Source organism: Ochotona princeps, chromosome 8, assembly GCF_030435755.1.
Source record: "Ochotona princeps isolate mOchPri1 chromosome 8, mOchPri1.hap1, whole genome shotgun sequence".
NCBI classification, from domain to species: Eukaryota; Metazoa; Chordata; class Mammalia; order Lagomorpha; family Ochotonidae; genus Ochotona; species Ochotona princeps.
In genome coordinates this window covers 72218840-72245288 of record NC_080839.1, presented here as the reverse complement: position 1 = coordinate 72245288, position 26449 = coordinate 72218840, and the positions used below count along the sequence as shown (strand labels likewise).

The following is a 26449-nucleotide window of genomic DNA, read 5'->3' as shown; positions in this document are numbered from 1 at the left end:
AAAGAGAGATCAAGCAGGGAAAGCAACACAGCACGCTCTTCTCTGACTCCACTAGCAGTTGAAACTCACATCACACAACACTCATTTCCTCCTGTCACCAGCAGGCCGGCAGGGCAGGGTCAGTCTCCCTTCCTCCTAGCCCACACCAGATTACCACCACCGGCCACACGCAGATGACTGAAATCCTGTAGCACCTGGCAGCCGGCAAACAGTTTTTCAATCTCTTACCTTCTTTGGTCATTCTAAGAGAGTGCAAAGCTGAGGGGTAATTACCCAGCTTTAAAAATAATCACTAAGCTCTCGGGGTGCTTTTATCTCATGTTGGAGTGCCTGGTTCCACTCCTACTATTCCTCCAACCCAGCTTCCTGCGAATGCACAGCCTGGACTCAGCAGCTGGTTACTCAGGTACCTGCATCCCTCTCGCCCAGACTGAGTGACCAGCTGCTGGCTCAGACCTGGCATTGGGGAAGTGAACCAGCAGAAAAAGCTTTGTCTCTGTTTGTCTCTCTGCCTCTCAGATAAATATATATTTTTAATGAAGAAGATGAGCTTCAGAGATATGAAATGACTTCTCCAGGGTGACAGAGCAGAACCAAATCTAGAGCAGGTGTCCTGACTTGTGGCCCAGAGTCCTTGGGGCTAAAGCACAGATTCAACAGCTGCATGCTTGCTACCCTTGAGAGGTCCAGGAAGCAGGAAGTGGGTCAGGGGCTAAGGAAAGAGATGGCAGTAGATAGAACAGGGATGACAGAGCCTGAGGAGCCACATTCCACCCTCCAGGCTGGGCAGGTAGGGGATGGAAAGCATATCATGAGAGTGGTCGTTCAGAGTGTTACCAATACAGCTGACTATCAACTGGCAAAACCATGGGAGCCCTTTCTGCAACACCCAAGGGCACGGACCAATATTAAGAGCAAAGAACAAAGGTGTCTGGTTGGTTGCAACAGCTCATAGTGATGAAGCCCCTACTGTCACCGGTATGCCGAGCTTCCTCAGTATATTCTACTACTCCCTAAAACCCCACAGCAACAACAGTTGGTTGGAACTGGTGTTGTCCCTTCCACAGATGAGGGACCTGAGGCACCTATCCAGGGAAGTCAGCTTTTGAGTCATGAGCCACGATCTGAGTGTAGGCAGAGTGGCCAGATTCTTTTTTTCTTTGCCACCTAGAAATCTCCCTCTTAAAGCAAGAGGGAGGCACAGGGAGAGGCCAAAGGATGGGAAGAAAACAAGCGATGCACATGCTCTAGGGAGGCACGACAACTTCCTCTGGGACAGTGGGAAGCCGCTCCCCAGTCAGGGCACATGGGATGGCAGGGCAGGCCTCTGGGCCCTGCTGCCCTGGGATGGCAGCCCAACAGTGTCAGCCAACACTAGTAAATGACATCCTTGTTTTGGTGTTTACATAGCACCCCTTGTGGGAGGAGATCCAGGGAGGGTCAAAGATGGAGGCCATCAAGACGAGCGGAAGAGATGACGCTCTGGGAACCCCGACCCCAGGTCCCAGGGGAACAGAGCAGCTGGGCTTGCCTACACGGCTTGGATGAACAGTGCTCACACACCCAGGGACACGGGCCTTGAGTAAGGAAGGCCTCCAGCATAGCTTAATAGAGCCTGAACAAAGGGCTGGACAGCCACATCCCTCCCAGCCCACAGAGAGCAAGACTAAAGCTAGAACGGCGACAGGGCTGTGGCCTCATGGCAGTGTTATGTGCTTGGCATTGGGCAATCCTCTGGGAGCTTTAGTGAGGCTATACAATGACTACACCTTGTCTGTGAGACTCATTTGGTTATTCCCAACTTGCCATTGAAGTAAACTAAGACATCTGATCAAGGTCAAAACTCACCGAATCATTGTGCCTTTGACATTGTGGCACATGATCTCACCTCTGAGCTGCGTGTACTGTGGATGCATGCAGTGATCTTCCCACAATGTGGGCATGATAGTTTAACCCACAGCTAACCTTTGAGCTGTATATTGGTACTTGGTTTCATTAAATGTGCTCTCCACCCGGCACATCCATACTCAGTGCTGTTAACCACTTCCATGCACATGGTCACATATAACAACAGTGACCTTAAAACTTCTGATCCAACCCTGCATCCCTGGAACCAAGAAGGGTATACTGTTAACCATCTGGCCACAAGAAAAGGCACAAACTGGAACTTTGAGGCACACAAGGACATGTGATCACCCTGGAATCATCCACAGTCTCATGGGACTGCTTATTATTTTTTATGCAGATGTATCAGAAATCTCACAGACAAGCCTCTGCTTCCCATCCAAGCAACTGCTTCTTTGCAGCAATTTATTCTCCCACTGCTCACTGGACTTGACCTTGAGGCTTCACAACAGAAAATGGGCAGATGTGACTTGATGATAAAGCAGTCAGCCACAATTGCAGAAGTGAGGGTATGCCAAGTTTCAGCAACATTTTTTAAAAAATTTATTTCTTCTTATTGCAGTCAGATATACAGAGAGGAGGAGAGACAGAGAGGAAGATATTACGTCTGATGACTCACTCCCCAAGCGACTGTAACAGCCGAAGCGACGCTGATCCGAAGCCAGGAGCTAGGAGCCTCTTCTGGGTCTCCCAAGCAGATGCAGGGTCCCAAGTCTTTGGGCAGTCTTCGACTGCTTTCCCAGGCCACAAGCAGGGGGCTGGATGGAAAGCAGGGTTGCTGGGATTTGAACTGGTACCATATAGGATCCTGGCGCGTTCAAGGTGAGGACTTCAGCCGTTAGGCTACTGTGCTGGGCTCTCAGCAACATTTTTAAAAGGCCTGGTGGGTTCCTGGTGTCCTGAACCTCAGTGCCAAGCTGGGCCCCCAAGGGGAGGGCTCCCTGGCTGTGCCTCCTAGGTTGGCAGAAGACAACTCAATGGGCCATTGTCTTGGGGCGGGGCGGGGTGGCCCTACCCCACTAGCAGAAGCTCAGTCATGGGCGACAGACCCCTTTACTTCAGGGGTCCATGCACAGCTGGGACAAAGCCTGGCTCTCTCCCTCTCCCTTGCTGCCAGTGGCCCTCAACCCTGCTTTAAGGAGGAGCCTTTGCTTTCCCATTGGCACACTGGCTCTTGGACAGAAGGAAGCAGCAAAGCCTGCTTTGCTTCTGCTCTGTTCTTTCATGGGAATCTGCCTTCACAGGACTCCGCAAGATGAAGGAAGAATCTGCTGTTCTTTAGAAGCTAGGAAATCCATCTGGGGTCAAACTCGGCCATTTGCATGCTGAGGTACAAGGCTGGCCAGACAGCAGTGGGCATTGTTGCTCTCTGAAGGAAAAGGTTCTGGCATTTCCTCAGCGATGAGCACCATAGCTCCAGCATGCCAGGGGTGTTCTGGAACACCAGAGAAGCCTTCCTGTGCTAAGCATCCCAGAAGGCTCCTGGCAATGAGCTCTGGACCTTCAGCATGCAAAGACACAGTGAGGCTTTATGTCTGCTTCCTGTGAGGACTTTTGCAAGTGATGAGTTTGACAGGTAGACATGGACATTTCTTGAGATGAGGTCATGTACACAGGTGCCGGGGTAGAGATGAACTTCTCCAGTTAGTGAACAGTTATTGCTGCCTTTTTACTCTCACCGGAAACACGACCACTCCTGTGACTCAGGGAACAGCTGAGACAGGACAGGAAGGCACCATCCAGCAAATAGGAGGAGAAGTCAACACTAAAAAGCTCAGACTCCCTGTCAGGTATCCCCGTCTTGGCACTCGGCAGCCATGTCCACAGCAGGCAGCCTGGTACTGAGGCAGTTGATTAGCAGACAGTGGCCCATCTGGGAGTGGCCCTGGCTAGGGCAATCCCAAAGAGTAGAGGCCAGTAAGCCATGACGGTGGTGATCGAGCAGAGGAACAGAGTCCCACACAGTCAGCACTGACTGGGCCAAGACTCTGATGTTTAGCACAGCCCTCAGATTCATGAGGAATCCTTGCTGTCCACCTCTGATGGAAAAGGAACTGGAGAATGACTCAGAGAGTGACTCAGCTGATGTTGACAGCAGCAACGCATGCGTGTGGACCCATGGCGGATGGTCCTGCCCCAGCCTGACTGCGCTCCACCGCGAGGGTGTCTGAACATCACGTGTGGACCCATGGTGGATGGTCCTGCCCCAGCCTGACTGTGCTCCACTGCGAGGGTGCCTGTGCTTGATGTGTGGACAAGCCATTCATGAGTGGCCAGCACGTAGGACTAGAACAAGAGCCAGGGCTCTTCCCCAGGCTCTCCGGTGCACTGTTTCCTGAGTCTGGGTGTTATCATCTGCTCATGATCTCTGTCACTCTGGGCAATCATGAGTGAGCATCTTGGTGTGTGGGGCAGGGGACAGATGCCTTCAAGAAGCCCCACCAAGCGTTCCAATGGGTTCATGTCTCACTGCCTGAGGAAAGAAAGGGGATGGATGCTGTCTTTAGGAGTCAGCATTCTGAGGGCCAGGCACTCCACATCCTGCTCTGGCAGGCAGTGGGGGTCCTCTGGGGGGAACCACATTGAAATCCTAAACAGGTCAGCTTTCTCTTTGTTGGGCAATAATACCATGACATGCTACTTAGACCCAGAGCATTTTCCTTCATCCCTCCCAGAACCTGCCCCTGTGGTAGTGGTGCTTTTGGGGCAAGCTCAGGATGAGAACTTCAGTAGGTATGCAGTGTCAGCAATGAACACCGTCAGAGAAACAGCCCAGACTGTGGTGTCTGCACTTGACCATCCCTGGGAGGTGTGGAAGTGATCTTCTGGAGGGCAAGCAATCCTGGGACAACCCTCACTGTGACCCTGGTTGGGCTGTGTGACCTTTAGTTTGGTCACTTTTACCCAGTCTTTAGCTGTGATAAATGATCCTATAGGGCAGTACACAAGCCTCTCTGGGCCACCCATTGGGCTTTCCCTTCCAAAGCACTGTAGCTGCTCATGTGCACGCAGTATCCCCACCACTAGATGGGAGATTTCTTAAAAGGGAAGGCTGTGGCTTACTCATCTGCATGGGCTACTGAGACCAGCCCAGAACCTGCACCAGTGATAAGTAGTGCTCTCTTAATCTGTAGTATTGAGGGCAATCAACAGCTCAGTGTGGCTGGGAGGTGGAGGCAGAGGAAAGAGATGGCAGAGATAGAGTGAAAAGGGAGGCTGGGAAGGACTTGACACCCCGATGCTTCTAAATGGCCTTCAGTGGAACAGTGAACAGGGACCTCAGATGCTTCCTGAGTGTGAGGAGGAGGGTGGGCTGTGCAGAGAGCCTGGGGTCTTGAACTCAGTAGCTGTGAACTCAGTCCCAGCATCGAAGAATTCCCAGTCCTTTGAGCCAGGACTGACTTACATGTTCGATGTGAAGAACAGCTTCATTTCAAGCTCTCTAGGGCTTCCTAGCATTTCAACTAGCCAGTTTATAGCCTATTATCTATTTATTAGCATTCAGAAAATTTAGTTCTCCAGGACCAAGGTGACCTGGATTGTGAGATGCAAAAAGGTGTTAGGAGTTCAAGGCAAGTACCACCCCTGGACAAGAAACTAGGAAATGGTGCCCTGGCCATACCAGACTGTGAAAACTTTGAGAGACAGACTGTTGTCTAAGATTCCAGAAACTCCAGTGTGCTCTATCATATCTTGCCGGTTCCTGCAGCACTCACACAGCCAAATGTCACTCAGCTTTCATGTGGCAAATATCACCTGAGTCCCACAGAGCATCCCAGGGAGTCCTCGGTGGCCCTGGGCAGCAGTACCATATATAAGGGGCACAGTAGGGTAGTTAGTGTCAGGTGTGCTAAGGAGATCACACTTGTACCAGAAGGCCAGGTGGAAGTCCAGGCACTGGGTGCAGGAGCAGGAGGCCCGGGCTCTGCTTTCTGCTCTGACTCTAAGGCTCTTGAAGCATTTGCAGCAGGTCCTCCAGTACTGTCTGTAACATGCAAGGGTTGGGGGCTGAGTAGTCTTTGGAGACTGGAACTCAGTGCTGAGAGCGATTCTTCAATGTGGGGTTTCAGTGCGTGCTGACTCTGAAGTGACACAAGTGAGAGTAATCTGACAATGCCATGACAATGCCGCCCATCTTTCAGAAGGTCCCTGCCTCCGTCCGACAGGAATATCCTGACAACCAGGGGTCTGGCCTCAGCCACACTTGTCTTTGAGCTCTCAGGGGATAATACCACCCTCTGTGCCTTAGTTTTACTCATGGGCGTCTTAGGATATCCAGCTTACCTCATTTCCCAGGAAACAGGCTTCTAACACTTCACAGAAAACTCAAATCTCATTTCATCGGGACACTCTGAAGCCAGTCATAATTCATGTTCATGGTCAGAGCCAGACACTTGTACAAAGCAGGAACCTGTCACCATTCTTAGCAAGGGGGACAGAGGCACCAGAACAAGGAGAGACTGGGCCACTGGGACCTACCTGCGACAGCTGGGAGCCGGCTGATCTGGGATGCTGACAACAGCCCCCGGGCCTGTGCAGACAAACCCTGGAGATTGGACTGCAGACAACAATAACACAGCTGCTCTGTTTCCTGAGCTCCCTGCTACGAGGCAAATCAGGAGGTGTCAGATCAGCATTCAGCTCTCCTTCCCACAGCACAGTGCACCCCTCTCCAGGGCCCCAGGCACCCCACACCTTGTCGCTGGAGAAGGCAAAGTGGGCGTAGCAGACAGGAGGCTGGAAAAGAGTAAAAGTCCCAGAGAATCAACTACTGGAAAACGCCTGTGAGAGCCACTGCCTTTTCTCAAAATCTAAGTGCTCGCTTCTGGAAGAGTCCTTTCCTAAGTGAGGCCAAAGCCATCAAGTCCCAGCCTTCACACTCTCTCTCTCTCCCTAAGCCCAAATGGGTTTGATTGCGGCTTCCTGCCTGTCCTCTCTCTCTGTTCTGTAGCGACTTTTTCTACCACACATCAAGGCCAGCCTCAAGGCCTGCCTTCCCCCATGAAGCGCCCCAACGACCCCAGTACTTCAGCCCACATTTCTCTCTCCCTCTCCTGAGTGTTCCAAGCACCTTCTGGCAGCACCACTCAGCACTGAGCACCCTCAGGCTGCTTCTTACCTTCTTGACCAACTTGTTGTACCAACTTCTTAGCCTTAGTTTCATCCAGCCTGGGGTATGTCCCTGCACTGTGCAGAAAAAACATTCTAAAGCACACATCTGATGAAATGTCTTCCCTGCTAAGCCATTTCAAGCACTTCCCACTGCCTTTTAGATAAAAATCAAAATGCCACACAACACTGCCCACTCCTTCCCTGGGCTCTCTGAACTCAGGTCACACCAAACTACTCCCTGAGATTATGCAATGAGGTGTCCCCTAAGGCAGAATGAGCACCCAGGGCTCCTGAAATGCAGTCCCAGGCTCTGCCAAGACTAGTACCAGAGGATGACAACAAGCACATGGCATCGAACCAAGGCCAAGGTGAAAAAGCCAAGACCCACAGAGCCCTTAACATTGATTCATTTGCATTCTGTGATGGCCAGCCAATTCACCAGAGACCAGGTAGACAAGCAGGGAGCTGGGGCAAGGGCACGAGATAGCTCTTTTGCCCTGGAGAATGGGAACGGGATGATTGTGGCAGTTCACAGTAGGCCCAGCTGACATCCGGATTAAATTCCCAGCCAAGACCATCCTCCTGCAGTTCCTGAATGGCGCCCAGCAGCCCAGCAGCCTTCACCCCTCTGACGCCCTCTGAGCTCACACCCAGCATCCTGATGCTAAGCCGCGGTACTCCTGCTCAGGAACTCCTGCTCAGTGGTGCAAGACCAGACTGTCCTGCTTCTGTCAGTCCTCAGTGGGACTGCAAAGAGAAGTGCTCACACAACAGAAGACAGGGAAAATTCCAGTGCAGCTGCTGCCTGGTTACCCAAAGAGGTCATCAGAAGTGCCACCCAGGCTAATGCCTCTCCTCTACCCCTAGCACGTTGGAGGGGTAAGCAGGTGGAAGAACAAGGTACACATGAGACCAAGAGCACTGTGTGAACAGCAGGACATATGACCCCAGTGGTGCCTGTACCATCTGGTAGAAGCCAACTATCCATGTCTCTAGAGTGCCAATTTTACATCCGCTGAGGAAGAAAAAAACACACAAGCACACAGCAGGAAAAAAGAAGGTTCTGGTGTCTGACTGCAGGGACCCTGGAAGGTTAGGGGGCGCTGACCTAGTAAAGCATGCTCAGGCTGATAATGCAAGTGTAAGTCCCAGTGGAGCTCTCTCCCTAACATCATACCAGGTACCAAGAGCTGCTCCGGTGTGTGGGAACAGCAACTGGGTTTAGTGACAATCAAGACACAGTGTCTCCGGCAGGCTCCAACTCCAGTGTGCACATCCTGTACAGTACTATCAGGTGGATAAATCCAGCGGGTATCATTTCACCAGCTCCTGAAGTGCAGCAAGAAGGTACCAGGTGCAAGCTGCAGCCGCAGAAACTCACTTTAGACAAAACGAGTGGCTAGCCCAGCAGCTGCATCCACCAAAGGCAGAAGAGCCGTGTTCCTAAGTCACTTTCTGATGTGAACTGAAACATCTTGGAAGGTGAGGTTTTCAAGTACTCCTCTGGGAGGCAATTGTTAAAAAACACACAGCAGGCAGCCTCAGGTTCCACACTCTCAAAAACCACTTTTCTTCTTTTAAAAGACAATGCTTTTATTCCCTGAACCACTTGGGACTGAAAATGCATTTAGCACAAGCCACCCGAAGTGGGGAAGCAGAAGCGATGTTGGGGATGACGCACGTGCAGCGAGCATGGGCAACCACAGTAGCACTCAGCAGAGCGTGATGCAACCCAGACACTCACAAGGAGAATGGCCAAGCTGTGCACCTGCCTACTGTGCCCGAGCCTCTGGGGCTGGAGTCCACAAGCCTTACCCGAATGCTTCCCTGGAAGTGCCCCACGGAGGTCCCCATTCTGGTCCTCTCCCTGGGAGAAGCAGCGGGCCTCGATGGAGAGAATGTCCCTGTCTCCCAGGGACTCTGCTTCTGACCATGACCCTTGGACTCACAAAGCTCTCTAATTAAAGGCCTGAGGGCTGAGCTAATTGTAGAAGTGGCAGGACTGGGCATTTTTCAGGTCCCAGAATTGAGAGCAGATTAGTGAGGATGGTTTTGCGTCTCCTTGTGGAGGGAGGAGGACTGGCTCAACTATAAATTAGTCTTAGTGTAAACCAGGGCTGGAGGTCACCTGAGTGCCTCCCCAGCCCGTTTTTTGTGGCCAAAGGCTGTGGCCTTCAGGCAGCAGGGAGTGGGGAGGGCAGCAGCGACCACCCTGGTGGGGCAGAGATCTGCTCATTGCTCCATCAAGCACAGGCTTGGGGAGGTCCAGATCAGAATGTCTGTCTAGGCCTCTGCAGACTGCCTCCAGAAGTAGAACATACTGGTTACCATTGCAGGGAGTACTCAGGGCCTCCGGATGGAAGCAGCACAGTTTCCAGGAAAGAAATTTCCAAACCATTGCATGCTAGGGTCCGCCCTGCCCTGGGCTAGCATGGTCCTCTGTGAACCTCATCTGTCATTCTTTCCTCTCATCACATCCTGACAGTATGGGTCAAGTCCGACTGAGGCTGAGAGAAGGAAAACATTGAGCTTACCAAATAGCTGATGGCTGTCTCTGCTTCTGGTGCTTTTGCCTTGAGCAAGTGCTTTTCTATTGTATTTGTGTTGTGCTGTCTCAAGCAGCAGCCTTGTCCCTGTTAGGCACCGAGGGTCCCAGCCTCTCAGAATCATCTGCTGAAGCCTAAAGCTCCAGTGCACTGGTACTTGGAGGGGCGATCCTGGAGGGAGAAGCAGGCCCTGAGGCTGCGGCTTCATGAATGAGATTGGTGGGCACTTTAACATGGGCAGAGAGGAACCATCCGACAGCCAGGGCAAACCAGGACTGGATCCTCAGCAGACACCAGCTCTGCCTGCTCCCCGATCTTGACCTTCAGTCTCCAGGAGTGTGAGACACGCATCTCTGCTGTTTAAGACAGCCAGTCTGCAACCTGTGTCCTCAGAGGCTGGGTGCACCAGAACTCAGGTCATAGCATAACCGTTTCTGTGCTTATGAATAATCCCCTGATTTATTATTGGAGGGCTTGAGCTAGTTCATATTAGTGAAGACCCGTATCTATGCATGCACTTTATGGAGCAACACTTGACGAAAGACATTCATCATCAAAACAGCTTCTCACAGCACCAGACCATCTCACTTTACTGATGTAGACATGCATGCTGAGTGCTCAGGTGGCTGATCTGAGACCACAGGGCCAGCCCCTCACAGGGGCTGCTGGAGTCTGAGTCCTGTGTTCCTGCTCCCACAACAACCTCCCTCACCAGGGGCTGAGTGTGAGATTTATTCCCCAGACCTGAGAAATCTACGTCTGCACACCCCAGTCCTGTTGCTAACAGCTCCTGAGCTCCAAGAATGCATGAGTATGGAAAGGACAACAAAATACAGTGTGGTGGCTGCTCTAATGGGAGGTTCAGCTGACATAGATGTCTCACCCATGTGGTGGGAACCTGGCTGGGAAAGGCTCCTGGAGTGGCTAGTACCCAGATTGAGTCTTCAATCCACACGGGGTGTAGCTAGACAAAAAATAGACCTGAAAATAACAGTAGAACAGGGCAGTAAAAACACATGGAGCTGACCAAGCTCTTGACACAAGCAGAGATGTGTTGGGTGTGGTGGGGATGTAAGAATATGAAGGAATAGAGTGGAAGGATGGGAAAAGAATCCTGGGCCATCTGGGGTGGTGGGAACTGAGAGGCCCACAGAGGACTGGAAGTTCTTGGAAATGAACCTACACTCTGAGTGTGAACCCAGGCTCGTCCTGCTATTCTGCCAGTGACTGGGCAATGCTGTCCGCTCTGTGCTCTGCACTGTGTGTGTATCCACAACGCCATCCCTCAGTACATCACTGTCCCTCAGTACATCACTGCTCCAGCACCGGTGGCTTCAGCCAACTGAACTTCCCTGCTCTGTCCATTAGTTCATCACTCAAATGGAATACACATCATGTGCTCCCAAAGTTGAATGAATCAAAGGGACACAATTGGTGAAAGATCAGTAGAAATTGAAAAGCTGAGACGCTCACATTATGCAGAACACTAGCTGTGGAGTTCCTCAAGGCTGTGTTTCGGGCACTGGGTTCTGGGCAGCAGCCACCTTAGGCGGTGCAGGAAGCAACGCAGGCCACTTCCAGCAGCCAGAGCAGACCCTGCCTGGACAGAGTCCTGGAACAGCCAGTTCTTGGGTAACTGAGCTGTGCAATTGTCATAAGAAGACAGAGTACTGACACCCCCAGCACACCCATTTACCCCATGCATGTTTCCAACTTTAGGTAAAAGGCTGATTTTCACAAGGCTCGTTATCAATGCTGCAGCAAACACAGGGAGGCAAAACACATTTGATGCTCAGATGTCAAGGCAAGGTCCTTGTCATGCAAGATGGAAGTGGTGGCCAGCAGAGCTTGGTTTCTAGCTCTCCATCAGTCCTCACTCTGATGTCTTTCACCCTCACTCACCGAAATAAGGTAGGGCAAGTGGACAACAGGCTACCTGCCAGAATGATCTGGAATGCAGTGTGGGTGCATAAAAGCGCCCTTAATGAAAGCTGCTTCCAGCTATTGCATCAGCACCTTCACTGGTTTCACTAGCATGGTGCTCTTGCCTAGCCCCTGTCAGGGAGAGAGCTGTGACAAACAGCAGTGACTGTGAAGGACAGTCTGCAGAATTGGAAGCACAGGGCATCAGTTCTCCTGGCTACAATGTCCCTTGATATATAATTCATGATAGCCTTAAAGCTTGGCCTACTTTGCAGAGAGATCATATATTCTGGAGAAATCAAGGATGGGCAGGGAGACAAACTGCTTTGAAATGGTTCTGCTGTCTGCTGTCCCGTGAGCCAAGCAGACAGAGTTCTGGACCACTCTTGCCTACCATAAGGGCTTCCCTTTAAGAGCTTTTTTTTTCCTTTGCTTAAATGGAAGGGGAGGCATCTCATCCAGTTTCGGTTTTATCTTCTGCCACACCGGATAAAACATGAAGCTGACTCCATCTGTTAGCACACGCAGGCGGCAGCAAACGGTGTGAACGCCAGCACTCCCGCATGCCCGTCTTTGCAAAATGGGGAGGGGAAAAAAATCCACACTTTCAAAAAATGTCTCATCAGCCATCCTACCCAATGCCGACCAGAGAGCAGCACTTTTATCCTTTTATGGGCAGATTCAGGAGGAAGCCAGCGCTGCCAGCCACAAAAGCACTTCCCCATGCTTTGCCACAGGAATTGGGATGCTGGGGCTGGCTGCAGGCCAGGCCCTTCCCCCATGGCAGTGGAATTAGTGAGGATCCCCCTGGGGGCCATTACCTGCCATGTTCCAGCCCGTCCAGGCCAGAAGGCTGAAAAGGCTCACAGGGCATTGAGACGGTTTCCATCCTGTGGTACCATGGCCTTGTTCCCAGGGCTGGTTTTCGAGGGAAAATGAGCAGGCAGTTATTTCCTGGGTCGAGTGGGAGGGAGGCAGAGCAGAGAGCCCCCATCTGGCCACTTGGCCTTTGCTGCAGCACTGCTGGTTGGTGGCACCAAGTATGTAATGCTTGCTGGGTCTGCAAAAGCTGCTGCTTTTGTTCAGCCATTTCTGACAACGCCGCATGTGACTCACCCGGGCAGAGCCAATAAGAAACCAAAGGTGGGAGGCAGGTGGGGGACCTGCAAGTTCTGGCTCTGAGGTCCCCACGATGTCCTCTTTCCAGTAGCCAGAATGCATGAGGGGAGTCCGGAAATGCCCATGGCTCTCTGGTTTCTTAAATTTAGCAATGGCGTTAATTATAGCGTGTCAAAAATAAGTGGGTTTCATGCCGTTAAATGAGGCAAAACTTGGAACACCCAGGAATTCCATAAGGGCTGGGGTGTGGAGGTAACTGGCTGGCTTGCGTCATGGGTGAGGACACTGCATATCAGAAGGTCCCAGAGCGCCAGCTCCACATCACTTATGTGTCACCCTCGAGGGCAATGTCCTGTAGGTCCTGCATCTGCATTATCTCACATCCTGTCCTCCTCTTGATTCCCAAGGCCACTGCCCTATGGGAAGACCTTGGTATCTGTGTGGGATGGTTTTGCACTTTTGGCTGTTTTGCATTTATGGCTCCCTTGCTGACTGGGAAATAAAGCCCAGCTTCACATTTCATCAGGTACCTGGCCCGAATCCTACACAACCATCTTATCCCCACTCCAGCACCACCTTCCTCCATCTGCTTGCCTGCACTTGCCCTTGGCTTGAAAGTGTGTGTGCCTCTATGTGAAATGTTCTTCTCTCCACTACACCCCTTCTCAGTTGTAGTCAACCTTCCAGACCAGATTCAAAGGCCAATTCAGCTGTGGACTCTACCTGGAACTCAAGAGTCAATGTCTTTGACATGGCACCACACTGGCATCACTTTTTTTCTGATAGTCCAGATGCCATGTGCTATGTTCATTACCATAGACAACGTGAGTTCTGCATATCTGCAGGTGCTCACCTATGTTATCCAAGTGCATTCATGAGTATATCTGCGGGACTGTGGGTACAGCTACAAAAACAGTATATGTCAGCACAGCATGCTGAGTAGGCAAGTTGGGAGTCAAACCAACCCATTTCCAGAGTCAACACTTTCTCCGACAAGTGCATCTTCATCCCTTCTAGAAAGTCCTTACTCAGCCCCTAGAACACAGTCTTCTTTTTCCTGCTAGTTAGAGGCTGCTCTTTCCCTGCCTTCTCTTTTCCAAATTCCAAACACTGATATTTCTGAGACTCAGCCCCTCCGCCTTTCCCTGCTCTTTCTGGACTCACACCCTTAGTGATCTTGCCTTACTTTCACACTTTTAAATGTCGCCTGCATTTTGACGGCTCCCGAGTTCGTACTAACTTTGACCTCTCCCTTGCTTACGATACCCGACCGTCTACTGCCCAGCAACACCCGATGCCCAACTCCAACTTCCCTCGGCCCCAAACTGAATGTGTGTCCTTTCCCTTCTTTTGTCAACCACGGATTTTTTCATCTCAGTTAATGACAACTCTATCTTTCCAATTTCTTGAGTCATCTTAGCCTCTTCATCAAATCACACCCACATCTTGAGAATAGAGCTAGGGTCCCTCTACACTCCATTCTTTGTCCTCCCTGATGCCATCCGTGCCTGCTTTGGTTTGCTTCCCACTCATCAGCCGCAGTGATGCCACTCCAGCTTGTACCCCCTTAAAGGCATTTCTCCAGCCAGGAGCTCTTGTTCACTGGGGCTAAAGTCAAGGTCGTCCCTTGCCCAGGAACCGGCCGATAGTGCCTGCTTCTCTTCCTTGGTCCCTTGGGTACCACCACATTGGTTTTCTTTGTTATCCCTCACATATATTAATACCCCAGCCTTTCCTTCAGTCTGGACCACATTTCCCCTAGAATTGTTCACACTCACGCCCCGACCTTTCATTAGCTGTTTGCTCAAATGTCTCTTTAAATGAGAACCATCCTGCTCAGCCTCTAAGTTAGCACCCTCCACTCTCATAAGCTGCTTCTCTCTGCTCCATTCATTCCCATCAATCTTTTGACTTCTAACACACTGGAAGGCAGTGTCACTGATGTAATTACCTTTACCTTAAGGTTATGGCTATTTTCTATGAGTATTATGTAAAAAGAATAAATAATCATGATTATAATACATGCATGAAAATCACTTTGTTACTCTTCTCTTAAAACTATTGTCATGGTAATATTTTTGGTACCAGTTTTACCTTCTAGGGAGACACACAGCACATGGCTCTTTAGCTGAACTACTAATGTCCATCTCTGGCTGCCTCTGTATTTCCCTTTCCTTCCCAAATGCCTTAGAAGAGACTGCCATTACCAAGTCCAGAGACATGATTAGGGGCTTCTGGGCTGATTAAAGTCAGGAATTAACTGGGTTCCAGAAGTAACTTCCGTGGAGACCACACTTAGATAATCACATACAAGATAACTCCAACATCACAGGGCATGCTTTCTTCTACCTTTGGGGACTTTTTAGCAAGGAAGGGGGTCAATTATTGCCATGGGAAATAAGAAGAAAGTAGGGCAGACAAATAAAGTGGGATGCAAACAGTGCTGCTACCTCCCCCACCCGCACACACATGGCAGCACAACCAGAGGTCAGCTGTGGATCCTATTTACTGCAGGATTACAAGACTCATCAAGAAAGTGGATTAGCACAAAACTGCAAACAGAAAAGTTGCTGTTTTCATGGTACTGGAAATCAGGTTAGAAGCTTTGGGACCTCGGAGCATTTGCACATCTCCAAATTGCATTTCAGCAGGACATGCAGACACTTACCGGCACAACTCACAGGTGGCAGGTTGAACCCCTGGGAGTCAACAGTCTCCTCATTTTTCTCAATATCAATATTTTCACAACCACTAACCAATACCACACATGTTTATTTATCTGTGCCATTTTTTAGCCTGTACATGAATCAACTCACTGATTCTCAGCTTGTGTACCTGTTCCTCAAACACTAGTTCAAGCAAGAGAGGGAGTATCCTAGGCTAGTGTAATGGTATCATGTTCGCATCCTGAGTGACCATCTTGAACCAGGTTCCTCTCCTGTTTTAGAGTCTTCGTTCCCTCCTGGAATAACAGAAGCAAATTTGAAGCGGCTGCTTAAACATCTAAAACAGCTCCTTTAGTATCAGAATTGGTGCAATATGAGATGTGTAACAGACCTTTGGGACATACTGATATGAAACTGCATGCCTGCTAATTAAACACCACCTCACTACAGGAAGCACACACTATGCTCTCAATGTCGTCATATGATTGGAAAAGGAGATGGGATACCTTTGTCTGCAACCCTCACAAGGCAGAAAGTGCACTGGAAGTTGAGGAAGCAGAGATCAATGATAGCCAAGAATATGAGTGAACCCTTTCCCAGAAGAGAGGGCTTTTAAAGCAAGACGAGACTGCTACCATTTCTTTTGAAAGATCTGCAGTGGATAATCATTATTCATTAACACCTCAATACATATTAAAGCCACATCTGATATGCTTAGCAATGCAAAGAGTACAAGAAGGAAAATATGATAAAGATCCTATTTCCAGACAATTTAGAATCTAATTAGGAAGAGATCATGTGTGCCTACACATGGACATACACACACAGACATATTCATCAGCTGTCCCTGATGGCTTGTGACAAATGCTCAATGAATAATTCAGAAAGCAAGAATCATCACAATGGTAGGATAGGCCATGAAGCACAGCCAGAGCGTGCAGGAAGATGTCAGGAGATAACATAGCTGCTCTAGTTTGCCGTTCTGGAGTCTCAGAATTCCCATCTGTAAGATGGATGGTTTACTTTTACTCAGATTTTTCTAACCATGTAGCAAAGGTACATGAGTTTATGCCCTCAGTGAGTGTATGTGTGTGTGTGTGTGTGTGTGTGTGTGTGTGTGTGTGTGTGGCGGGGGTGGAAGCTGATGGGACATTTGTAGGCATTTGGGGACAGAAGCGGCAGCACACAGAAATGACCTCTCTCACTGAATCCACCCATTTTATTCCCTGTAGCCGACTTTCAAATGAACAGCTTAAAAAAATTCACATGACTTCTGCGATGGTTAATTTTCGGTGTCACCTTGCCTGAGTTATGGATGCCCAGGTACTGGGCATTGGTTTAACATTGCTGTGTGTGTTTGCGGGAGTATCTATTGGTGGAAGTAACACTTAGATTGGTAGGCTGAAGAAAGAAGATTGCCTTTCCAATGTGGTAGGCTCTTCCAAAATACTGAAGCCCTGAACAATACAAGAGGTACAGTACAGGGCCCAGTGCGGTAGCCTTACACCTACCAAGATCCCATATGGGCACTGGTTCATGACTTGACAGTCCTGTCTCCAGTTCAGCACTCTGCTTGTGGCCTGGGCGGGACCCTGTACCTGCATGGGAGACCTGGAAGGAGCTCCTAGTTCCTGGCTTCAGATCGGCTCAGCTCTGTCCACTGCAACCACTTGGGAAATGAAATACCAGATGGAAGATCTTCCTCTCTGTCTCTCTTCTTCTCTATGTATCTGACTTTCCAGTAAAAATAAATAAATCTTTTTAAAAAACAGGTGGAGCACAGAAGAACTTACTCTTTTCATCTGAGTGTCTTTAAGCTGGGATGTACGTTTTCTTCTGCATTGGGAATTGGATTTGCTGTGACTTGCTTTTTCTGGGCCTCCAGCCTGCCTAACGCAGATCTTGGGACTTTCAGGGTCCATAACCATATGAGTGAACAGCTCCAATAAATTTCATCCTATAGCTGTATCTATATCTAGAGAAGGTTCTTTGTTCTCTCTCCCTGAAGAATCCAGACTAGCAGGTGTACATATAGGTAACAGGGGATGTGTTCACTTGCTCAGGCAATGAAACCACATCTGGGACAGTCTTCCTGTTGTAGCTATTAATTGTGTTAATGCAAATTAGCGAGTGGAGATTCAGCTTCTTTATATCATCATTTGTGATATGAAGCAGAAAAATGAGAAAATAAGCTCAAATGCTCAATAATTCATGAGATTTGAAGCAGGTCTGGGTCAGGCTCTGAAATCTAAGCAATTTTGTGTAAGGCCTGGTCTTGCCTCTGTGAGATACCTGATTAGACAAATAAAAAATTACCTGCACCACGTACTCTTGGGAAATTATTAAAAGAAGCACAACCCACAATGGATTTTCAATCAAAGTCAGTTCCCTTTCCCCCTGTTCAACACCCACCCTGTCTGATCCTCTGGATTGTCTGTTAGCTTCAACAGTCATTCCTTCCAAAACACACTCTCACAGGGTTATGTCCGTTATCAAAAGAGGGGCCAGCATTGTGGCATAGTGGGTTAAGCCAAAGTCTTCAGTGCCAACATCCCATATGGGAGATGGTTTGAGTCCTGGCTGCTCTACGTTTTATCCAGTTGCCTGTTAATTCACCTGGGAAGGCAACAGAGGATGACCAAAGTCCTTGCTGTCCCTTCCCCCGCCCTGCCACCACCCATGTGGGAGAAGAAGCTCTTGGCTTCTGGCTTCAGTGTGACTTAGCTCTGGCTGTACGGCCATTTGGAGACTGGACAAGTGGACAGAAGACCTTTTCCTCTCTCTGCAATTCTGTCTATCAAATAAATAAATCTTAAAAAAAAAAAAAACAGTTATCCCCCAGGGTTTTTTGTTTTCCTTTCTTTCTTCCTTATACAATCCTCAGTCTTGTTCCCACAAGGCTCACTTCTCCCTTCCTCCCCACACTTCATTAGGCACCTCCCCTTGAGTTGCTTCCTCTGTACCACCTGTTACTTCCCTTGCTCCTAGCTGTATGTCTTCTCGAGCCACTCATCACTGGCTCATGGTACACAAAGCCATACCCACCCCCTTAGTTTGGTTTGGTTCTGGAACCCAGGAGGTACTTCATAAAAATCTGCTGATTCAGGGAATAAATTATTGAATGAATGCATGAACCACACCCAGTCCTCACCGTCCTGGTGCCATGGCACACACTCCATCATGGGTAGAGGTTGACAACAGGGTGTGGACAGATAGGCCTCATGCAGTGGGCTGGCCAGGCTGCAGGAGCCCTGAGTCTCTGTACTCCCCATATGGCCAGTGGAGGTTCTGGACGGGGTCACCCACATCAGAATCAAGATCTCCTTCAGTCACATATAAAGGTTTTCATAAATACAAATCTTCACTCAGGTAGGGAGATAAAGTGTGCACAGAAAGCTTGGTCAGGTCATCATACAACTGACAACTTTCCTATGCCATGTGGTGATGGGAATGGAGAGGGTGCTATTTTTGCCCCTAGACTTACCTGCACTACAATCTCGGCCAAGTACTCATGCTCCTGACCCCTGATCCTCTGCCATGCCTGGGCATAAGCAGTAAGATGGCATTCCTAGGACTGTTGTGAAGCAGGCAGGTACTACTACAGGTGGAGAATAAGCCTGAAATCCCCTTCTGTCTGTCCCTGAATGACATGCGTCTGAGAGCTAAACACAGCGTGTTCCCAACCATTACTGAGGGTTTCCACGTGTCAAAGGGAAACCCCAACCACAGCAGGTGGTGCATCACGTTAACCACGGCTTGGTACACCTGCATATCAAACTGGAGCACCAACTACTTCAGTTTTGGATTCAGCTTCTTGTCGATGCACTCCGGGAGGCAGCACATGATGTTTCAAGCACAAGGACTCCTTCCACCCCAGTGGGAAACAGTTGGAATTCTGGGCTCCTAGACTTGGCCTGGCCCAGGCCTAACTGTTAGGGATATTTCAAAAGTGAACCCGTGGGTTTGAACTGTAATATTGCAACAAGGTGGAGGAATCCACCATGGGGGGAGGGCACGGGGAGGAGCTGGGGGAATCCCAGAGCTTATGAAACTGTGTCATAAAATGAAATGTAATCAAAAATAAATAAATAAATACTGAAAAAAATCCTGAAAATGAGATATTTTCCAAGCAGAAGAAAATTTTGGTGAATGTCAATTTCTAGAAAGATTCGGATTTTTTCTTTTTGTAGCTGAAGAAATTTTAAATTTATAAAATTATTAAACTTATAGAAATCAGAATTATTTTCTTGTACCAGAATAAAGCTTTAGTTACCATTAACATTTCAAACAAGACTATTCTTTGTCAAAACTGAGGAAAAATTCAACTAAAGTTAATATTGAACAGAGTTGGTTTTATATTTGAAAAATTTAGATTAACGTTATGGAAAGGAAAAAAAAAGTGAACCAGTGACTGGAAGATATATCTTTCAATCTCTCTCTTTCTCCTTCCATGCCTTTCAAGCAGATGAAAACACACATTTGTTGTTTTCAACAGAATTACGTGTTGCTATTTCCAAGTTTATAATGCTGCTCACACTGGCCTCCCAGAGCCTTATCTGATCTCATGGAAGTAGATAACGATGCTGTGTGTGGTTCCTGGGATATGAGGTGTGGAGAAGTGGCCTCCTGCTGGGTGGGTCACCTGCCAGAGCCAGGCAAACCTCTCTGTGTTGGAAGCTTTCCTTGGAATCCTGTTAACTGCCTAGCTGAGTGGAACACAGATGTGCATCCTGAGATGATGCCACACACAGAGGCCACCACCCCACCCCTGCCCAGGCATCCTACAGACTGGCTCTGCTGTCCCACCATATGAGGCCCAACCCATAGATGGAGGACAGAGATAGACCATGGTCCCTTGGATGCTCCTTGGGCTTCTCACAAGTATTGATTTGATTTTGGAAACTCCAGCCTAAATGCCCACCCAAGCAGTTGCAGGCCAATGGCAAAAGTTGCCCCGAGAGGTCCTGCCTCACAGGAAGCTCACCTGGTGCCCCTGGCCATCCAGGCTCCCAACACTTGAGGTGTGTTACCTCACTTCACCAAATGTTCACAGCACCTGTAAAAGGAAACACTTTCCCCATCTGGAAAGGTGAGTAGCCAAGCACAGAGGGATTGTGCAATGTAGCCAAGGACTCACAACAGTGGACAGAGGAGGGGGATCAGGGGGTCTTATGTGTCTGAGAAAGGCTCCCTCCGCACATGGAGTACCTGCCACACCCACTGTATGGCCGGTGGCTTTGGCTTGGTATGCTGGCAAGTTGGTTGTCTTTTCTCTAAATGAGGCTGTCATTACTCCCAGGAAGACAGGGCAGGGAAAACAATAGTAATGGGAGATATGTAACAAAGTATTTTTGGACAGACCCAAAGAGTGATGCAATGGTCCAAAGTGGGATGCCAAGAACATTGCTCATCACCTATGTTGGCAACCTTGAATTCATTTGGTCATTGGAATTCTCTCATGAGATGACAGGAGTCTAAGCATAGGCTGGGAGACGGTTTCAAAGATGTGAAATCAAGAAACAGATGGATAAGTCTGTTTATCTTTCTCAAGCGCAGTTGAAATGAATGCATTGCCAAATTTTCTATTCTTAAACAGACTGCAGAGACTTTAATTATACAGTGGTCTCTGAGGATACACTGGGCATGGGTGCCAGGGCTTCTGAAGATACCCACATTTCTGGAAGCTCAAGTCCCTTACATAAAATGACATAGTGTTTGCATGTAATCCACAACGCCTTCCTGTACCCTTCAAATCATCTCTAGTCTACTCATAATACATAAATATTACATAATATAATACATAATATATATTACATATATAAATATGCAAATGCTCTGCAAACAGTTATTATTCTGTATTGTTTACCAAACAATGACAAGAACAAAAAGTCATCTATACATGTTCACATGTTCACTCTGTGCAACCACATTAGGACTAACTGCATATTGCATGTTAGCAACAATGTAATTGAAACAAACACATTCCATCCTGTGGACAGGGAGGGCTGACCACATCTGATGGCTTGGTTCCAAGAGTGTTGACTTGGCTGCGGCCTCTGCTTTCTCTGTAACAACCAGCATGAGTTGATTATCCACCACCGACCAAGCAGCATGCTAACTTGTACTTCTACAAACACGGGGGTAAATGACACACAATTTCTTCCATTGCATGGAGTTACAACATTCCTCTCAAACCATCAACACCAGATGCAAGTTTAGGTCGTAAAATGCCATCAAATATTATTCTACTAACAACAGAATGTCCATTGCATGTTCCATAGACTTGAGTATATTGTCTCGGCTGCATTATTTTCCAAATAATTAGAGAGCCTTGCTGGTTTCTAGTATGTGTGACTAGCCTGTATCATCCACTCTTCAATGCAACTGACACAGGAGGATGTAACAATTATAAGTCCTGACAATTGTCCCGCGCAGTAAAAAGAACGTAAGTAGAATAAAGAATATTGCATCAAGCACAAGCTTCAAGACCTCAAGCTTCTGCCACTTGGCTCACTCTCTTCTATCACAAATATAAGACCTTCCAAAAAGCAGTGGCCTCTACAGCTAGACCCCGGGATGAGAAGAGAGCAGGCCCAGAGACATCCATATGCAGTCACTGACATGTAGCATACATGGGACACGTGTGGTTATCCACCACTGAGATGTGGTGTGATTCCTCAGTGCAGCCCAGCTGGGGCGAATACACCCCATATCCCAAATTAAAGCTCTTTCTATTTGCAGGCATTATGTGAGTTCAGCTAAGATTGAATTAACCCCATCTATACCCAGGACCCCAGAGTGGTGAAGCAATGACCAGAAATAGCAAAACGATGAAACAAATGGAACAAAATGGTACACATTCTATCATACTTGCTGTATTGAAAAATAAGACTTACAGAAAAAAAAGCTCTTTCTGAAAACTGCAAATGGATGAAAATCCTTACAAATCTTAAGGGTTTTGCTGATCTCTGGGCCAGTTTCTGCTCTCAGGCAGATGCAGCCAGAGAATGGGAGGCCAGAATGGAAGCAGTGCAGGCTCAGGGCAGAGCTCCATTCGCATGAAACCTAAGGGGCAGCCGGCCTCAGCTGCTGAACCTAAGGCTGAGACACCACATGCCCACACACAGGAACTGCCTGCTGCTCTCTGTTAATGGGGCAGCTTCCTGGGTCACACAGGGGATTCTGGAGAACTGCATGTGAAGGTGCCAGGAGCCGCCCCCCCCCATGCCTGGGAAGGGTACCAGGAGTGGTGGCCTTTAAAAACTATACTATTTCACAAGGAACTTCCGACACACAAGCCCCTGATCTTACGGCCTGGTCAAGGAGCTGGTGGCAGCAGTGGAGGGCTGAGGCTCACAGGATCGGGCTCAGGCGACTCATTCAGTTTTCTTGCTCCTACTGCTTTCAGTTCAAACCACAGCATGCTTTCGCATCCTCTTCTCTCCCTCTGACATTCTGTTTTTATACAAACTCCTTTCAAGGGAGGGGAGTGAGTCACCTTGATCATTAATTTAAACACACTCCAGGCTAGCTTTCCGTGGTCTACCCAGCCTGCTGACAGAGTGTGGAGGGTGTCTGAGAGCTGCTGTACTTTTCAGTAAAAAGCTCAATAATTTTCAACAGCTACTTCCCAGGGGAGCAGTTTGGGGGGCACTGGGAGAGCTGGCACCCTGCATGTGGCTTCCCACCACAAGGCACCCCGTTGGTTTGCCACCCTGACCCAACCCCAGCTTAGGCTGGCTGCTGACACCTCCCTCCTTCTAACTACTCCTGGATGCTATTTACATTCCACAGCAGGACTCCACGGGTCTTGAGTGATGATTTTGATCTTTTCTTTCCACTAACTGTTGTAGCAACTAAATGCAGTAATGATCCCACTGCAGTTAGGTAAAGAAACGTACGAGTATGATTTCAGAACATTACATTGCGTTGCTGAATCCAAACACTAACATAAAACCAGGCCAGGAAAACTCATTCTGAAAAAAGGCCTGGCCTATACAGGTAGCTGGGAAAAGACCAGGAGGAGCAAAGCTGATAGGAACTGAATTACGACAAATAGCCAACTTCATCTCAAATGGCTCATCAGAGGTGGATTATTCACACCCTGCAATTTGTACGGGGATTTCGACTTGCTTTCAAAGCTTACAATTCAAAATAACCCTGACAGGGCAGGAGGCAGGAAAGCTGATCAGCTCCATATAGGATGAAGAATCAAAGACTCAGGGAGGGTGGTGTCTTGCTTAAAGTAGGTACAGCACTGGATTTCTTCCTGTTAATATTGCATATCATGAAGTTACACAAATATCTGCTGTGGGGCTGGTATTGTAGTTCAGAGAGATAAACCACCTCCTACACAGCCAGTAACAGTCCTAGCACTGGTTGCTCCACTTCTAACCCAGCTCCCTGTTAAAATGCCAGAGAAGGCATCAGAAGATAGACGGCCCAAGTACTTGGGTGCCTGTACCCATGTGGGAGACCTTCATGAAGTTCGAGGCTCTGGACTTCAGCCTGATCCAGCTCAGCTGTTGTGGACATTTGGGGAGTGATTTCCTCTTTCCTCAAAACTGTGGCTGCTAAATACATCAATTTTTTTTTTAAAAAAATCTGCTGTTTAGAAAAATGACAACCTGCATTTGAATGGAGGAAACCTGAATGCTGTGACCCAGGCTTCTTCTTGCTACTGGAGGGCAGAGTTTCTCGACCTGGGCACCCAATACGGAGCTGAGGAGACAGCAGCCAGTGAGAGTAAAGATGTATCATTGCCATCTGCCTTTGTAGGAATTTTAGCCACACTCAGCCTCCTGTTCTGATAGGAAGGACTCCACTCCTCCCCAGACCTCACGGATGAACACCCCATGGCTCTGTCATGAGGGCATACACACCTTCACACACAGCCACCTTGTCTCCCCTTAAGATGTCCAGATTCAGTTGTCATTATCACTACCAGATCCACTTTACCTCCAGACTCCAACCCACTAAGTATCTTGCTCCCACTCCTCTAAGTTGGTGCAAGTTGCTAGCAGCTTCCTTTTGCCCTAAGGGTGCAGGAGGTGGAGTGGGAGGGTCTTGCAGGTGGAAGCCCTGACCTTAGTGATGAAGGCCAAGTGCTCCCCTTAGCTCTCCTCTTTGCCTTCCACCGCCCAACTGCCTGTCTTAAGTTTTGCTTCCTCCCTAGAACTCGGGCTTCCTGGGGGGTCAGGGCTGTGCTCTGTGGAGGAAGTGCTCCACCAGGGAGAAAGGCACTTTTTCTTTATGAAAAGGTCTCCAGAGACAAAGCCCTCCACGTCTTGTGGGCTCCAGGGATTCCCTGTGAGTCAACAAAATGGTGAGTGGAAAGTCCTGGCAGAAGTCCCGCCACGTTCTGAGGGTTTCTCGAGAGCTTGCCTGTTCCGCCTGTGGTCACTCTTTATAAACAGGCAGCCCAGCATGGCTGCGGCTGGGCTACTCTCCCAGCGGGATGCTGGACAGGTTGCCTTCCTCGAGACTCAAGTTATACTCTCCTCTGCATCACTTTCACTTCCACCTTCTTAGGCACCTGATTCTTGACTTAGAAATTCCACATGCCTGTGGGTTGTAAAAAAGGAACTGGCTAACAGGGGGTTAGAGCAAGAAGTCCTTCAAAACCCCTGTTTCTCAAATTATTTTTAACTAAGACTCCTGTTTTAAAAGCAAACAGATAACAAAGGAACGGAGGCATTAGGAAACACTGTGCTGTCCTTCTATTCCAAGCCCTATGTGTGTGTTGGCAATGTGGTGCTTCTGGACAGGCCCAGGCCTGTGCCCTTGGTACACAAGCTCCTACGGGGACAGTGAATTGGAAGCAATACTCTGTCAGAGAGAGCACCAGAGGAACTGAAACCATGGTCACTTCACATCAGCAGCCTGACTTCATCACCTACCACTGGCCAGCTGGCCACTAGGTTCTAGCTCCTGGGCTCCTTGCTGTCCCTTCCAAGGCCAGGCACACCTTGAACTTGGCTGGAACTGACGAGGCTTTTGTCTACAACATGGTTCCTTTGACCAGTTCTCTGGAATCCTCAGCTCTTCACCAAATCCTGTCTTCTGGTACAGCCTTCAATACCTTACTGAAAATAGCAGCTCTTTACCCCACACAGACCCATCCCTCAATCCATCCATACCACTGCGTCTCAGTTTTCTTCACAGATTTTATCACGGATTAACATTATATACATTTTATTTGTTCATCAGTTTATGATCCGTATTTCCCTCATGGAATGTAAACTCCAAGGGAATGCTATTCAATTCACTGTTGAATCCTCAGGGATGGACTCACAGAAGTGACTGACTCATTTGGAGGCTCAACAAGCATTTGTTGAATAAGTAGATGGATGGATTTGTGACCGGATAGATGGATGGATGATGGATGGATGATGGATGGATGATGGATAGGTGAACGTATGGGTGGGTGGGTGAATGGGTGGATGTATGGGTGGATGATTGGATATGTATATGTATGGGTTGGTGCGTGGATGAATGGGTGTATTTGATAAACAGTTAGGGAAGGATTCCAAGAAAATGAGGCAACAGACACGAGTCTCAATGAGCCTGCACAAGTAAAGAACATTTTGGAAGGAGGGTACCACTTAAGATGATCTTCAGCAAATTACATAACTATTTCTGCTTTTTTTCCTGCAGTATTAAGCTGATGCATGATATTTCCAGGGACTATAACGAGCTGTGAAACTAAAAAGAGGGTTTAGGACAGCCCAAATGAGCCATCGGTGGTGCAGGCTGACACACAAGGAGAAAGTCAAGAGGAAATGTGCTTTTTCTACAGCTACTGCAGTAAGTAAGGACAGCATACAGACCCTGGGAAGCCCAGAAAGCTCAGGTGTGATTCACAGGGCAGCCAAACTTGATCCCATGCTTCAGTTTAAAGCCGATACAAACCCAGATTCACAAAGAAAAGCCGTCATGGGTACAGAGCCGTTAACTCTGAGCTTTAGCTTTGTTCTCTACATAATGAAGACCATGAGAGTTTATCCCATTCATTGCACACATGAAACCTGCTAGAACAGACTCTGGCATTTTGGAAGCATCTGTGAAAATTTGCTAGTTAGCAATAAGACACTATTTGCACAAAGTTTACATTTAGGTAAAGAGAGGCATTGGGTTCCTTTCTCGGAAAAAACAAAGAAATTAGGCCGGTATGATTTT

The 26449-nt window shown here is 48.5% G+C and overlaps 1 protein-coding gene across 2 annotated transcripts in view; it reads right to left on the bottom strand.

Moving 5' to 3' along the window:
* Positions 1 to 26449, bottom strand: part of CYRIA (CYFIP related Rac1 interactor A) — a 97987-nt gene that overhangs the window by 60380 nt on the left and 11158 nt on the right. Inside the window, exon 1 of one of the 2 annotated variants that reach the window (XM_058668254.1) lies at positions 6385 to 6725. The exons of the other annotated variant lie outside the window; for it this stretch is intronic. The gene's annotated coding sequence lies outside the window, so the exon portion shown is untranslated. Of the gene's footprint in view, positions 1 to 6384; positions 6726 to 26449 lie in introns of those variants that run through there. 2 annotated transcript variants of the gene reach the window in all.